Source organism: Chinchilla lanigera, unplaced genomic scaffold (assembly GCF_000276665.1).
Source record: "Chinchilla lanigera isolate Chin_1 unplaced genomic scaffold, ChiLan1.0 scaffold00094, whole genome shotgun sequence".
NCBI lineage: Eukaryota > Metazoa > Chordata > Mammalia > Rodentia > Chinchillidae > Chinchilla > Chinchilla lanigera.
The window spans coordinates 7,904,984-7,919,743 of NW_004955495.1; the positions used below are offsets into that span (position 1 = coordinate 7,904,984).

Consider the following 14,760-nt stretch of genomic DNA (forward strand, 5'->3'; position numbering starts at 1 on the left):
GGGGGCGGGCCGAGGCTCCCGGCACTTCCTGCCGCCGCCATTTTGTCAAGTGAGGAGGAGGAGGAGGAGGAGGAAGCGGCGGTCGCGGGAGCGGCGGCGACCCCGGCACGGGTAAGTCCGAACCCTGCACGGTGGCCGCAGGCGCCGCTGTCCCCCCGCCGAGGTCCTCCGGGACAGGCCGGGCCTCGGCGCTCACGTGGGCTGTTCCCGGAGCGCGCCGCTTCCGGCACCTGGGTCTTTGCGCCCAGGTTGGGGCAGCGCTCCCCCGCCTCCGAATCGCCCGTCCTGGTAGGGATCCGAGGCTCTGCAGAGACCGAGGCAGATCCTCTCTGGAAGGAGGGGGCTGCCAGTGTATCCCAGCCGGAAGAAGGGCGCGGAGGTATGGGTGGGAACAGTGACTTGCGGGGTGAGCCGGGCCCACTTGACCCACCCACTCCCGGGCTGGCAGCCCCCTCGCTGGGCGCTTTGTTTTGCTCGATCGGTGCTCGCTAGCGTCCTTGCAGTGGCCTCTTTTATTTCCTATGTTGTGTGCGTGTGTGGTGGTTTGGGGTGGGGATGTAGGGGTGTTGTGATTCAGCGAAATAAAATGATCCCGCTCCTTCCCTCCACACGCACACCAAACGGAAATAGCACAGCTTCGTTGAGTGTGATGCTCCCAAGGCCCGGCCTTGGACGAAGGTGGGAAACTCTACTTTGGTGTAGAGGACGGTGTCAGTACTTCTGTTCAGGCCCGTGGATGAGTCATGTGCTTCTGCTAAGCGGTTGACCTCCCTTTCACTCAAGACAACGCTTTGTTATTTTTTCGTGTTTTTAAAATGTTTTCACTTGCTTGTTGACGTACGTTTTGTGCAACCTGGTGAGGTTTTTGGTCTCTGTCCTTGGGTTCATTTCTGGAGGAGCGTGTATACTGCATGTGACCTCTTGTAGCCTGTGCCTCCTGAGAACTGAAATAATCTTTGCTTACCTTCAAGAGGATTTCTCTAATAAGTCTTATTGTACTTTTAAGCCAGTGGTCTTTGGTGCTGTAAAACTGGTTGGGAAATTTTCATGAATGAAGCTGTCAAGTTTCCTAAATTGTTAGTCCCTGAAATTTCTAGACCTTGGAAGTTATAAAGAAAGTATTACTCAAAAGGATTTATGGCTGTGTTTTCAGTTTCAAAGGTTTTGGATGGCACAGTTTGTTTTATGACCTTGCGTTGGTCATACAGTTTATTAAAACATTGTTTTAGGTTTAACGTGGATAGGGATTATCTTTCTACCAAGGTTTTTATAATAACCAACCGCTTACCCTGAAAAGCTTCAACCAGGGAAAGAGGAGTCTCTTGGATGGTTTCCATTGATCAACTCTAGAAGAGGAAGCCTCATCTGGAGCCAGTTGCATTGCTGCCTTGTTCTTCCTTTTACTGGGGTAGGTAATACAGTTGGCATCTTAAAGCACAAGTTGAAGTAAACTGGTGTTTTAAAATGGTTATATTTGGTCTTAACTGGAAAGAACCCACCTCCTTGCATTTTGCTAGCATTCCACATATGCAAATTACTGAAGTGGAGATAAGGGAACTTTGCCTACTGATGAAAGTTAGAATGTGGAAGCCGCCAAAGGTAGTTTGGATGTTCTGGGTTGTCTGTATGCCTAGGTTGGAGGGCAAATAGGAAAAAAGTTAGCTAACAATTACAAGATAATCTTTGTAGTGAAGCGTCCAATAAATTATTGAATTGTTAAAGGAATTTAGACTTTGTTTCCAAAAGTTACCTTTTTGAGTTAGTTTTTCTGATCTTTGTACTAAATTGCACTTTTGCTTTTGGAGGTAGAGAAGATTGCGATATTTTCATGTTACACAATTCAGGTTATTGAATGACTTGAGATTTACGGATTCTGGAGAGATTGGAGTTTTGTCTTTTAAGCAAAAATTGTTGGATGCCTCCGTGATTTGAAGATCTTGGGTTGTTAAATCTGCTTCCAACAACCCACTGTCATCGTCTGGCAAGATTGTGTGGATGTAAAATATTTTGATTTCCAGTTTTGAATATTTTTGTAAAGTAGACCATTTCGGGCTTTGAAAAAGGGAAAGAAAACCTGTCATTGGAAATTTCTACTTTTTTTTTTTTTTAATTGAACTGAGGATCTTCCACTGACCTGCATCCCCAACCCTTATTTATTTTGAGGATCTCTCTCAGTTGCCCAGGAACTGCTGGAACATGCATTTCTCCTGTTCTAGCCTCCCAGAATGCTGGGTGTATAGTTGTGCACGACCACACCAGACTGTTTCTAGGATTTTCTAAATCTTTGTGATTTTTAGTGTTTAGAAAAGGCTGGAGATTTACAAGGTGAGAATTGTGGGGAATTCTTCCTGATACTAACATGTAAGACATGCATTTACAAAAATAAAATTTCTTTGTGACTTTTTTTTTTTTTAAATGAGATAGGGTCCCACTGTACAGTTCAGGCTGGCCTTGAACTATGTAGTCCAGTGATCCTGCCTCAGCCTTCTGAGTGCTTGGATTATAGATGTGTGCTGTTATGTCTGTTGGGGGTGGTGGTGGTTGTTGTGTTTAGTATTTTTAGTTTTGCTTTTAGTTACTTTTTAGCTTTTATATTTTTATTTTGAGACAAGGTCTTGTTAAATTATACTAAGTTGCCCAGTCTGAGTTCATAGTTGTGAGCCTCCTGTCTCACTCGGTTTCCCATAGTGTTGAGATTAAATCCCAATTAAATATTGGGATTAGTGTATTCAATGTTACACTAACATTGTATTTAGTATACTATAGTATACTAAATACAATTTGGTATTAAATAGATAGATGTAGGTCAGTATAAAGGTTCTTGTCCTCCCAGCTCTTGTCCTCACAGTATATTGTATTTAGTATACACTATTTTACAAAAATAGTGTGCCATTCTGCCTGGCTTGGCTTTGTGTATTCTCAGTGCCTAGGAGAACATCTTAGTCTTTGAATGAATAAACGGGAGATATAATTGCACAACAGTTTAGTGTGTCTACAGCCTGGCATGGTAGTGCACACCTGTAATTCCAGCACTCAGAACATGAGGCAGGAGGATTGCCACAAGTGCAAGCCTGGCCTCCGCTACATAGGTCCTTTAAAAAATGTTGCTAGCATTGGACGTAATTGGTCAGTAGTGACTTAAAAAGAATGAGTTTTAACTATGAACTAACATTGAATCCCTGGGAATTGTGGTAAACTTATTAATAGTCTAAGCGGCATGGCATATGATTGCTTACATACACTATTCTATGTTTTCTACTTAGCAGTTTGAAATGTAGTGAATGGATTTGGGCTGTGGTTCAATCCTGACCTGCAAAAAGTATTTCAAGAGGGAGATGAAGTGGGTAATAAACACATAGGGAACTGGGGGTGGTGGCTCTTGCCTGTAATCCCAGCACTCTGGGAGGCTGAGGCAGGAGGACTGAAAGTTCAAGCCCATCCCCGGCAGTTTAGCAATCGGTGAGACTATCTCAAAAAAATAACTAATCCACACATGTGGGTAGCTTTTCTTTTTGTGAATCTCATGTTATAAAAACTTGATCAGTTTTTTAAAACATTGAATACTTACTTTACATTTTTATTTTATTTTGTTTGTGGTACTGAGGACTGAAAGCAGGGCCTTTGAGCTATGCCCTCAGCCCATTTTTTATTTTGAGACAGGTTCTCACTAAGTCATTAAGTTGCCCAGGCTGAGCTCAAAATTATCTCCTGCCTCAGCCTCCCAAAGTACTGGGATTACTCATGCCCCACCATACCCTAGCCAGCACATTCTAAAAGGATTTATTATTTATTTTCATAAATAATAAATTTTTTGGTGGAGGAGACAGATTCTTGCTGTGTAGTTCAGACTGATGTCAAACTCCCTATGTGTAGTCCAGGCTGGCTTTGAATTCTTGGCAATCCTCTTGCCGTAGCTTTCCAAGTGCTGGGATTACAGATGTGTGCCACCGTGCCCAGTTCTTTATGCAGTTTAGGCTGGCCTTGAACTCACTGTGTAGCCCGAGTGATCCTTCTGCCTCAGCTTCACTAGTGCTAGGATTATAGGCAAGCACCGCCATGTTTGGCAGCACATTCTTTTTAATACTGTGATTTCATGTATGGATGATCAGGCAGTCTATCGCTATAATTAGTTCCTGGGCTCTTACCATGTCTAAAAGAAGACATTTTATACAGATGACTTTATTTTAGTATGCATAATCTTTATTAATGTGCTTATTCCCTATTTATTGAATATCAGTTATGTATAATTTGAGAATGACAGTATTATAAAGTCCTGTCAGACATCTTTTCTGTGTGGGTCTTTTTTGGTGGTGGTCCTGGTGGTGGTGGGTGGTGGTGGTGGTGAGGTACTTATTGCATAGTTACTATTTGAGATCTTGTGCTGCTGGTGATCCCAAGTGCAGTATTGAAGTGAGAGCCTTTATACTGACCTACATCTATCTATCTATCCATATAATGTCTGTATACACACACCCCCTTTTTTAACAAGGTTTTGCTATGTAGTTCAGGCTGTCTTGAACCCACTGTGTAGCCCAAGTTGGTGTTGAACTTGCATCCACTCATCTGTCTCAGCCTCTCAGGTACTTTATATTTCAAGACTGGGTCCGGCTAAGTTGCACAGGTGGGGCCAAACTTGGAATCCTCTTGCCTTGTCCTCCCAGTGTGCTAGAGTCACAGACATGTGCCATCATACTAAGTGTGTTTTTCCTGTTTTAATAGTAACTTTAAGGTATAATTCACACAAAAGCATTACAAATTTTTGGCATATTTATAGAGTCATACATTCATTGTTACAAATGTTAGGATGTCCTCATCTTCTCCAGAAGAAACCCTGTATCCATTAACCTCCAATCTACTATATAGATTTGTTCTTTTCTGGATATTTCAGTGATCATACAGTAGGTAACCTTTAATATCTGGATGTTTTGACTCGGAATGATGTTTTCACAAGGCCCATGCTGTGTGGCAGGAATTGATACTTCATTCTTTTTTATGATTGGCAATATTTTATTAAACAGTTATATCACATCTTCATCTGTTCATTACTACTGGACATTTGGGTAGGTTTCTCTTTTTGGCCTTTGTTAATAATGCTGCTGTAAATCTGTACAAGTAATTGTGTGAAGCTGTATTAATTTTAGGTGGCAGATATCTAGGAGTGGAATTGGCTAGATCATATGGTAACTGTGTTTAATCTCAGGATGTGAAGTGACTTTTTCTTTTTTGGGGAGGTCATTTTTGAGACAGGGTCTCCCTATGCAGTTCAGACTAGCCTTGAGCTCACTTTATAGCCCAGGCTGGCCTCAAACTCACAGCGATCCTTCTGTCTCAGCCTCCTGAATGCTGGTTTTACAGGCCTGCACCACTACGCCCGCCACAGTATAACCATTTGAATGAATAAGTAAACGGAGGCCTATGAATATTAGCATGTTGACATGTCGTACTGTGGGCTGCATGGTTTGATCCTTGTTTATTTTTTAATTGCCTGAGCTTGTTGACTAGTTTGAAAAGCTCATGCATAAAATCCAGTCTGGAAGATGTACCCCAAAGTTGTACTGTTGTTACGGTAAAGGCTTCTAAAATATTATTTTATTTATTTATTTTTTGAGACAGGGTCTCATTATGTAGTGCAACTCAGGGTGATCCTCCTGCCTCAGCCTCCCTGAATCCTAGGATTATTAGGTGTATGTCACCACTCCTTGGTCTTTTAACTTTATACCTGAGTAACAAAATGGAGTTGTACTCTTGGAAGTTTGATTTCTTAATACTGCATTGTGATCATTTCCTAAAGAGAATTCTTAGTTCTGATACGTGAAAATACCAATTTGTTCTATTTTTGGATATCATTTTCAATTTTTTTTTTTTCATTTTTAGGAATAAAATAACTAGGTCAAGATCAAAGGATGTATTTTTGGAAGCTTAACATAAACTTTTTCCAGAAATATTGCAGGAATTTTGTCGTAAGTCAATGTGACAGTGTTTTTGTTTATACTAGTGAGATTTTTTTTTTTTGGTACCGGGAATCTAACTCAGAACTTCATGTTTTCCAAGCAGGTGCTTTTGCCGCTGAGCTACATCCCCTGCCCTTTTTGGTCTTTTTATGCAGTTCAGGCTGGCCTTGAGCTCACTTTGTAGCTCAGGCTGGCTCACACTCACAGCAGTTCTCCTGCTTCAGCCTCCTGAGTGCTGTGATTACAGGTGTGTGCCCACCACACCCAGCACTAGTGAGATTTTTACCTTTTTTTTCCCCCACATATGAGTTTTGTGATTTCAAGATAACGTTTTCTAGAATGTGTTCCGAGGGCATCTGAGATGCAAATATTTCTAGCTCTTAATCTTTGACTTTTCTATCCTCTCCTGCCCAGAGTTGGACTTTGTTCCCAAAATTAGGTTTTCAGAGTCTGGGATAAGAGCCTGTTATCTGAAAGTTCTAGGCAAGTGGATTTGAGCTGCTTCTAGGCACCCAGTCTTTTCTCAGTTTTGCTCTCCTGCTCCAAAGACTCTTAATACTCAGCCTGACAGGGTCAGACCCAGCTTGATTTCCTGGCTCTGCTGCCTGCCCACTGTGTGACATTCAGTCTTTCATTCATTGTTCCCTGAGCTTCAGTTGCCCATCCTTCATATGCCAGTAAGTGAGCACTTCAGAGGGCACGCAGCATAGGTCCTGATACTGATGCCGTGCCCTCTGCCCTCTCAGGATTAGTATTTGTTGTCATAGCTCAGGGAGAAAAAATAGAAGTGGGGGAGAGGACGATGCCAGCGTGAGAGGGAAGCTGTGGGCAGCTAGGAATGTGCACCAGTTGGTGCAAGGATTGGTTTCCAAGATCCACCAGGTACTTTCCAAGGGTACTGTCTGCTCCTCTGAGCAAGTTGTAAATGGAGATCAACTGATTGAAAGGGGGATTGCTGCCCAGTGTGGTGGCACATGCCTGTAATCCTCCACTTGGGAGGCTGAGTCAGGAGGAGTTCTGTGAGTTCAATGCCCTCCCAAACTACATAGTGAGATCCTGTCTCCAAAAAATTTTTTGAAAAGCACTGTCCAGGCCAGGCATGGTGGCACGCTCAGGAGGCTGAGGCAGGAAGATTGAGGATCTGTTACAAGTTTGAGACCAGCCTGGGCTACAAAGTGAGCTCAAGGCCAGCCTGAACTGCATAGCGAGACCCTGTCTCCAAAAGACAAAAAAAAAAAAAAAAAAAAAAAGTACTGAACAGTGGGGATTGCCTTTGTGTTATCTGATTATGAGATTGAGTGATGATAATAGGTTGAGTAGAAATGCAGCAGTGAGGACGTCAACACTGGGTGTTTGATGCAGAGTTTAGGGAAATGATCCAGCAAGGAACAATGGGGTCTGTTGCATCTGCAGGTCTAAAAGGTAACAACCATTTTATGAAAACCTGGTTACCTGAATCTGAGGCATGAGTAGGGTGCTAGAAGGTGCCTGTGGGCCAAAGTTTTTTCCAGAGCACACATACAGTATCTCACCATACCTTCACTTCCCTTGGTCCTGATTTGAATTACATTGACATCTAGGTTTGGCAGAAGTATTCTCATCCCCAGAAAGGTGTGTGCTACCAGTCAGGATCTTGTAGGAAGAGTTTGATTGAGTCAGCCAGGAAGCTGGATGGGCTAGGGAAGTGGAATTCTTTTTAGGAGGCTGGGATCCTGCTATTGGACTTTGGGCCTTTTGACTAGAAGAACCATTTGATGCCGAAGGTCATGTTACTATTAGTCATCGGGATCCAGTTTCTTGAGGGATCTCTTTTGTTTGGTAGATACTATGAGCATTAGTCTCAAAATAAGAGTTCAGTAGATTTTGTATTTGATCTGTGGCATAAAGAGGTCTCTTTTTTGTTTACCTTAGGTATAAACCAGTAGTAGTGAGCCTGTGGTTTGTGTGCTGCAGCCAGCTGTTTCTTACCATTGGAAGCTCTAAAAGGTTCACCATCACTGGCATCAACAGTCCCTTTGTGGGGAGGTGGGTTCTGGGGATTGAACCTAGGGTCTTGACCCTGAGCTGCATACCCAGCCCGCGTTTGTTTATTTTTGTGAGACAAGGCCTTGCTAAGTTGCCAAGATGCAATCCTTTTGCCTCAGCCTCCTAGTGTTCTAGAATTACAGGTACGGGCCACCACATCTTTCTAGTATAACTTGTTTCGTGATTTTTTTTTTTTTGTTTGATGTATATGAGCCTGTTTGGCCCAGTGTAGGAAGGCTCTGAGACTGTGGGCTATGGCAAGCAGGGTTGGTTGGGCTTAGGTGGAGCCATATACAGAGAAAACTGGAGTTCACTGTCAGGGTTCAAGCCCTGCCCGCCTCTTTCTGTCCTTGTCCTTGGGCAGGTTACATAATCTTCATAAATCTGGGTTCTCCTTTGTAAAAGAGGTCAGTATTCCTATGCATTGCCAGTGGGCAAATGGAAAACCATGTGGGTGTGGAACTGGGCTGCACATCTTACTGTACTGTTAAGATTTCTTGAGGTGGGAAAAGTGGCAACCAGGAGCCCTTGCTGTACTGGAAGGACTGTGAGAACAGTTGTCCATGCTTGTCCTGCTTTGCGGTGGCCACCTTCCTTGTCTTGAATTCCACTTTATCTGAAATGTTTTGTTTCTCCTGATGCTACATCTGGAGATATGAGACCCTATGGAGCAGTACCAGGGGAGAGGCGTTGGGTTTGGCATTACGCGATTTCTGGAAAGACTAGTTAGTAATTCTGGTGTCCTTTGTATGGCTAATATCTTCAGTTGTCCTGCTTCAGGCAGTTATGTCTGTAGACAGGTTGATCTTTGAGGTTGTGTTTTATAAAAGAGCAGGAAAAAGATGAGTGAAAGTTGGGGACTTTACACTTGAAACATTTTCCATTAAGTTTGAGAAAACATTTTGTGGGAGCAGATTGTTGTCTTGATGTTGAAACAAGAGTCCTGGATAGAATGAAACCTGTGAGCATAGCAGTGATTACCAGCCTGGATATGCTGCACTTCGGCTGCTGGCAGCCAGCCTCACCTGCTGTGTGGCCTTGGACCATTCACCCTGCCCTCCTGTGCCTCTCCATTTATCATATGTAAAGTGAGGTAAATAGGATTGGGCTCAGGATACTTTGGACTATAATCTGAATTTTGAAAGTAATTTTTTGAGTTTAAGACCATGGATTGAAAAATGAATTTAGGGCCAAGGATGTAGCTTAATAGCACAGCACCTCCCTGGCAAGCACGAGGTCCTGAGTTCGATTCCTGGTACCAAAAAAAAAAAAAAATTTAGTGCATTGCAGTTACTGTTTAGAGAGAAATGTCAGAGGATGTCACATTTCAGGGCTAGTTCATAAAATTCTGTGCAGTAGGACTTGAACCTAGGGCCTTGAGCATGCTAAGCTAAATGTATATTCTTACTGTGGGGTGTGTCAGAGGAGTGTGAATAACATTGTTTTCCCATATTACTTGGTGGTAATTATGAGAACTTTTTTTTTTTAAGTCTTTTTTCAGTCTTCCTATGATTTGCCCAAAGGTGACTGTTGCATTTGCTTTCTAGTAGTGGGTGAAATGCATAGTTCCTTTTTTCCTTGTACCCATGCTGCTTGTTAGAAGCTTTCTCAGATGCAGGGGAAGGACTGGAGGAAGCTTGCAGTAGTTATGATTTAGTTAGTGTTTTGAAACAAGTGTGTAAGCAGTGTCTTGTTCGTGCATGGGTGTTGTTCTGTAAGGTGCTTGTTCTTTATTTTCAGGTAATTTTTTCTTTAGATGACCTCTTAGGAAATGGCTTTAGTAGTTACGTCTTTTTCAGGTATAAATAACAAAACTAGTTATAGCAAAAGGAAATTTGTTAGCTGGTGGTGACAAAGAAGTCTGGAGCAAGGTTCAGATTCAGTTGAATCCAAGGGCTTAAATGACGAATTCAGAGCCTGTTTTCTGTCTCTGGTAATTCTGACTTCAAGGTCAAGAGTGTATCCTAGTAGAGCTTTCTAACAGCGGAGGACTTTGCAGAATGAGAATGTAGACTGCCTTACCTTGGCCGAGGCTCAGTCTCTGTCCTTCATTTGCGCATCCTTAGTAGCAGCTTCTGCACACCCTTGCTCATTATTACAGAGGCACACCAGATGGGATACTTGTTGAACAGTCGCCTGCACTAGAAGTTGAGTGTACAGTACTTCCGAATTTGAAGCAAGAAATTTTGAATTGGAAAACAAGGAAAGCTAATTAATTTTCCATACCTGTTTATAAACTAGGAGTAGTTGAAATGAATTTAGAATGAGTTGCTTATAAAAAGAATGAACTTGGGGGGGTTGAGACAGGAGAATTACAAGTTCGAGGCCAGCCTGGCCTGCATAGTGAGTCCAGGCCAGCCTGAACTACATAGCAAGACCCTGTCTCAAAAAAAAGAATAAAGATGGTAAAGGATATATCTGAAAATGAGTCTTGGCTTATCTTACCTTGTGTCAGGAATTGAGGGGGCTTTGCTGTGGCGTGTTGCACAGGGTCCAGCCAAGTCAAGAGGCAGTTGGGGGTGCAGGCAGAGTCATGCTGCCACTTAATAGGGCTATATTTGGCAGAAACCCAGACTTGAGGGAGCAGAAGTGCTTATAACATCAAAGGATTGCAGGCAAATCTTAAATTAGAAGCCAGGTAGATAAGGCTGGGCATTTGGGAAGCTGAGGCAGGAGGATCACTGAGTTGAAGCCACCGTGAACTACTACAAAGTAAAACCTTATCCCACAAAAAAGCCAGATAATAAGTTTTAGTAAGTACTTGCATTAATGAAATTGTAACGGCAGACTTTTCAGTACCCTCGATTCATCTACTTCCAAGCCTGCAGAAGCTGCAGTTACAATTTTGTTATTTGCTGAGCTGTTTCTGTACTCAGGTTCTTGTAAAGTCTGATGCTTGACATTCCTCTGGTGTTACAAAAGGCCTGCTCAAATTTCCATAATCAAAAGCAAGTGTTATACTCCTACTATATAATAACCATTTTCTTACAGTTTTTCTCATTCATTCATTGTTGGTGTTGGCTTTAAATTAATCCCATTTCTCTACTTTTCTCTACAATCCCATTTCTCATTTAGTTCTTTAAAGGGCTTACAGTAATTGCAAGTCTCGTGGCCAAGAATGAGACCAGCTCCGCTTTTCACTAAAGCATCAGTTCTTAACTTGAGGGAGGTCGGAGGTCTCCAGAGAATGTGAAGAATGCTGTGGGTCTTCACAAAAATGCACATGTGCATAAACATTGAACCCCAAAGACCATCTTAGGCACATGTACCAGGATGGATTTCCTGGATTTCACTTCTAGGATGAGAAAAAAATGTGTAGCACTTATTTTGATTTGTCCTTGTAAAAATCTGTGAGAGACTTTTAGAACACCCTCAGCTTTACCTGTGTGTCACCCGTGTTGTCATCTTGCCCATGGCCCTTGCATCTTTCCCACCTTCCCCCCCCCCCACCTTTTTAGCTTTTGCTTTTTCTTGGGATGAGTAATTTGAGAATGGGCATATTGCAGCATCTGTAGATGAAGAAATGTCTTTGTTTTAGGACACTTCCCCTAGCTGCTGCTGTTTGTGTAATTGTCTCCAGGATTTGATGTTGGCTTGGAGCGTTTGCTGTGTAAGGTAACCAACCCAGTAAGCCACCAGCTAGGCTGATCATTTATTTGGTGGTGTGGGATGTGGGTAGATTTAGAAACTAAGATTTATGGTGGTAGTCCCTTATGGCTTAGCAGCTACTCAGCTGTGGGGTATTTGTTCAACCATGTACTTGAACCTGCAGGCTGGGGAAGATGGCTTGTGGGACAGTACCATTCTTTAGCATAACATGCTGATGTTGGGACTGCTGACACATTGCACCAGGCATTGTGGTTTTTCTGTATTTGGTTTTTTTTTTTTTTGGTCTTTTTTGAGACAGGGCCTCGCTATGTAGTTCAGTCTGGCCATGAACTCACTTTGTAGCCCAGGCTGGCCTTAAATTTGCAGCGATCTTCCTGCCTCAGTCTCTCCATTGCTGTAATTACAGGCATGCTCCACCACGCCAGGCTACACCAGGCATTGTGGAAGATGCCACTCTGCTCTCCCTCACCACATCCCTTTCTGGTGGAAGGAATGGGAAATATAATACCATAAATTTGAATAATTCATACTTCTGTATTTGAGGCAGAGTGGAGCCAGAGAATAAGAAAAAACTCATTACCTTCAAGAACAGTGTCTGTTCTTTTTGTTTTTATTTTTGGTACCGGGAATCAAACTCAGAACCTTGAGCTTGCGCTGCTGAGCTGTGTCCCTGGCCCTGTTTCGTTTTGCTGAGACAGGGTCTTACTTTGTAGTACAGGCTGGTCTTGCTTCGATCCTACTGCCTCAGCCTACCTAGTGTTGGGATTACAGGTGTGCACTATCTTGCCTAGCTCATTGCCTATTATTTTATTTATTTATTTATTTATTTAGTCTTTGTTTCCTTTTTACATTGGGGACTTTTGAGCTGACAAATTAGCTGCTTGGAAATAACACCACCGTCATATTCATGTGTTTCAGCGCAATAACTCACCTCTTGGTAATCCCAAGCATGCAGTTTTGAATTTCTAGTGTTGGGAGTGGGTTCCCTGTGACACTCTCTTGAGTTGTATCACGTACTGCCTGCAGTTTGGCTATCCTCAATGTCATCTCACAGGACATCTCTGTACGTGTGAGAGCTGGTGTAGCAGCCACTTACCTTCTGGAGCCCTGCTTCCCATTGTTCTTCTTAAGGCCATACTTATCTTTGATTGTTGCCTCTGAAAAGTTCAGAGCTGGGCCAGGGATATAGCTCAGTGGCATAAGCGCCTGCCTGGCAAGTGCAAGGTTCTGAGTTTGATTCCCGGTACCAAAAAAAAAAAAGTTCAGAGCTTTTAGCAAAACAGCTGCATGCAAAAGGGCTTGCTTCCCTGTAAAGTTTAGAGCTGTGTTTTCTTGTTCTTTTTCTGTCTTTTTGAGACAAGGTCTCACTATGCAGTTCAGTCTGGCCTTGAATTCACTTATGTAGCCCAGGCTGGCCTCACACTCGCATCTGTCCCCCTGCTTCAGCCTCCTGAGTGCTGGGATTACAGGCGTGCGCTACCATGCCTGGCTAGAGCTATATTTTATTTTGTTTTGTTTTGTTTTGTTTTTTTGAGACGGTGTCTCACTATGTAGTTTAGGCTGACCCTATACTTACTATGTAGTCCAGGCTGGCCTTGAACTCACGGAAATTCTCTTGCCCCAGCCTTAGAAGTGCTGGGATTATGGGTGTGGTTTAGATTTTCTAAGTGGATGGTTGATGTCTTCCTTTATTTTTCTCTTATTGCCTGCCTACTCTGAAACAGTAATGCCATACATTGACCATTCTCATTTCTGGGTCAGCCTAAATGTTGGTCCCTCCCTCCCTTTACCACTGTGCTTTGTCTCCCCAGCCTGTGAGCTTGAGCACACCAGCTGTAACAGGCACTCTCTTTTAGTGAATATTCGAGTAATTTCTATGCCCTGATACTGTATTCATAAGTTGATATATATTCCTTAAGTTCTTAGAAAACAACCTTATGAACTAGGTATGTAGTGGTATCATCACTGCTATTTTGAGACAGAGTCTTGCTTTGTAGTTTGGACTGGTCATCTGAACTATGTTAGCCCAGCCCAGGCTGGCCTCAAACCCCCTCTCCCAGGTGCTGAGTTGCAAGGTTGTGCTGCCACACCAAGCTCATCACAGCTTTTTTTTTTTTTTTTGGCCTTTTTGAGACAGGGTTTCACTATGATGTTCAGGATGGCTTTGAACTCACTTTGTAGCACGGGAGGGCCTTGAACTCACAGCGATCCTCCTGTCTCAGCCTCCCAAGTGCTGGGATTACAGGTGTGCACCACCACACCCGCCTTCACAGTGCTTCCTGATACAGTGAGCTCAGTCACTTGGGTGAATTCACACGGTCGCACAGTTTAACAGCACAGTGCCAGGCTTCAGAGCTCACAGTTCTACACTGCTGTGCTGCAAGTTGTGGGAAGAGGGATTGCACCATATACAGCTTTGCTCTCAAGGTTCTCAGATGGTTTGGATGGTACTTAATGTGTTCAGGGCAGATCTCAGAAGTGCTCTCTGAAGGGTACAGCCAGCCTGAGAAAAGATACCTTTCAGGTGTGCACAGAAGAAAGGAGCTAGACTGTAGGCTGATTCTTCAGTGCTCACTAGGCTGGGAGGTCAGAAGATGGGTATGAAACTTTTTTTTTTTTGTACTGGGAATTGAACTCAGGATCTTGCACTTGCCATGTAGGTGCTTGTGCGACTAAGCTATTTCCCTGGCCTGTGAAAACTCTTTTTTGTTGTTTTTCGTGGTACTGGGGACTGAGTCCAAGACCTTTGCATTCTACTATATCCCCATCCCTTTTTATGTTTTATTTTGAGACAGAGTCGCCATGTTGCCTAGGCTGTGCTTAAACTTTTGATTCTCCTGCCTCAGCCTCTCAGAGTTAGTGGGGATTACCTGTGTGCAGTTGCCTTTTCATCTAGGTGTCCTGGTATGCGTTACTGAGCATTGCCTGGAGGATGCATGAGGTCTCCCTGGGGCTATAGGGAGAGAAAAGACCAAAGTTGATGGACCAGCATTTAGGGTGACCAGTTGTTAGTCAAGGACTGAATCACCATGTTGGAAATGTGCTGTTCTCTCTTCCCTTGGCCCAATAGAAGTGGAGTTCCAGGCTTTAGAAGGCCTGGCCACTATGGGGTAAGAACATTGGTGGTGAATTTGCCTTTGTTAGGGGAAGGGCTTTTCTTCTTTTTTTTTTTTTT

At 43.2% G+C, this 14,760-nt stretch overlaps 1 long non-coding RNA gene across 1 annotated transcript in view; it reads left to right on the forward strand.

Moving 5' to 3' along the window:
* The first annotated feature begins 9 nt into the window (after positions 1-9).
* Positions 10-14,760, forward strand: part of LOC106146783 — a 19,812-nt gene continuing 5,061 nt past the window's right edge. Inside the window, exons 1-2 of the long non-coding RNA XR_001231348.1 lie at positions 10-111; positions 1,298-1,408. This is a non-coding gene — a long non-coding RNA (uncharacterized LOC106146783). The remainder of the gene's footprint in view (positions 112-1,297; positions 1,409-14,760) is intronic.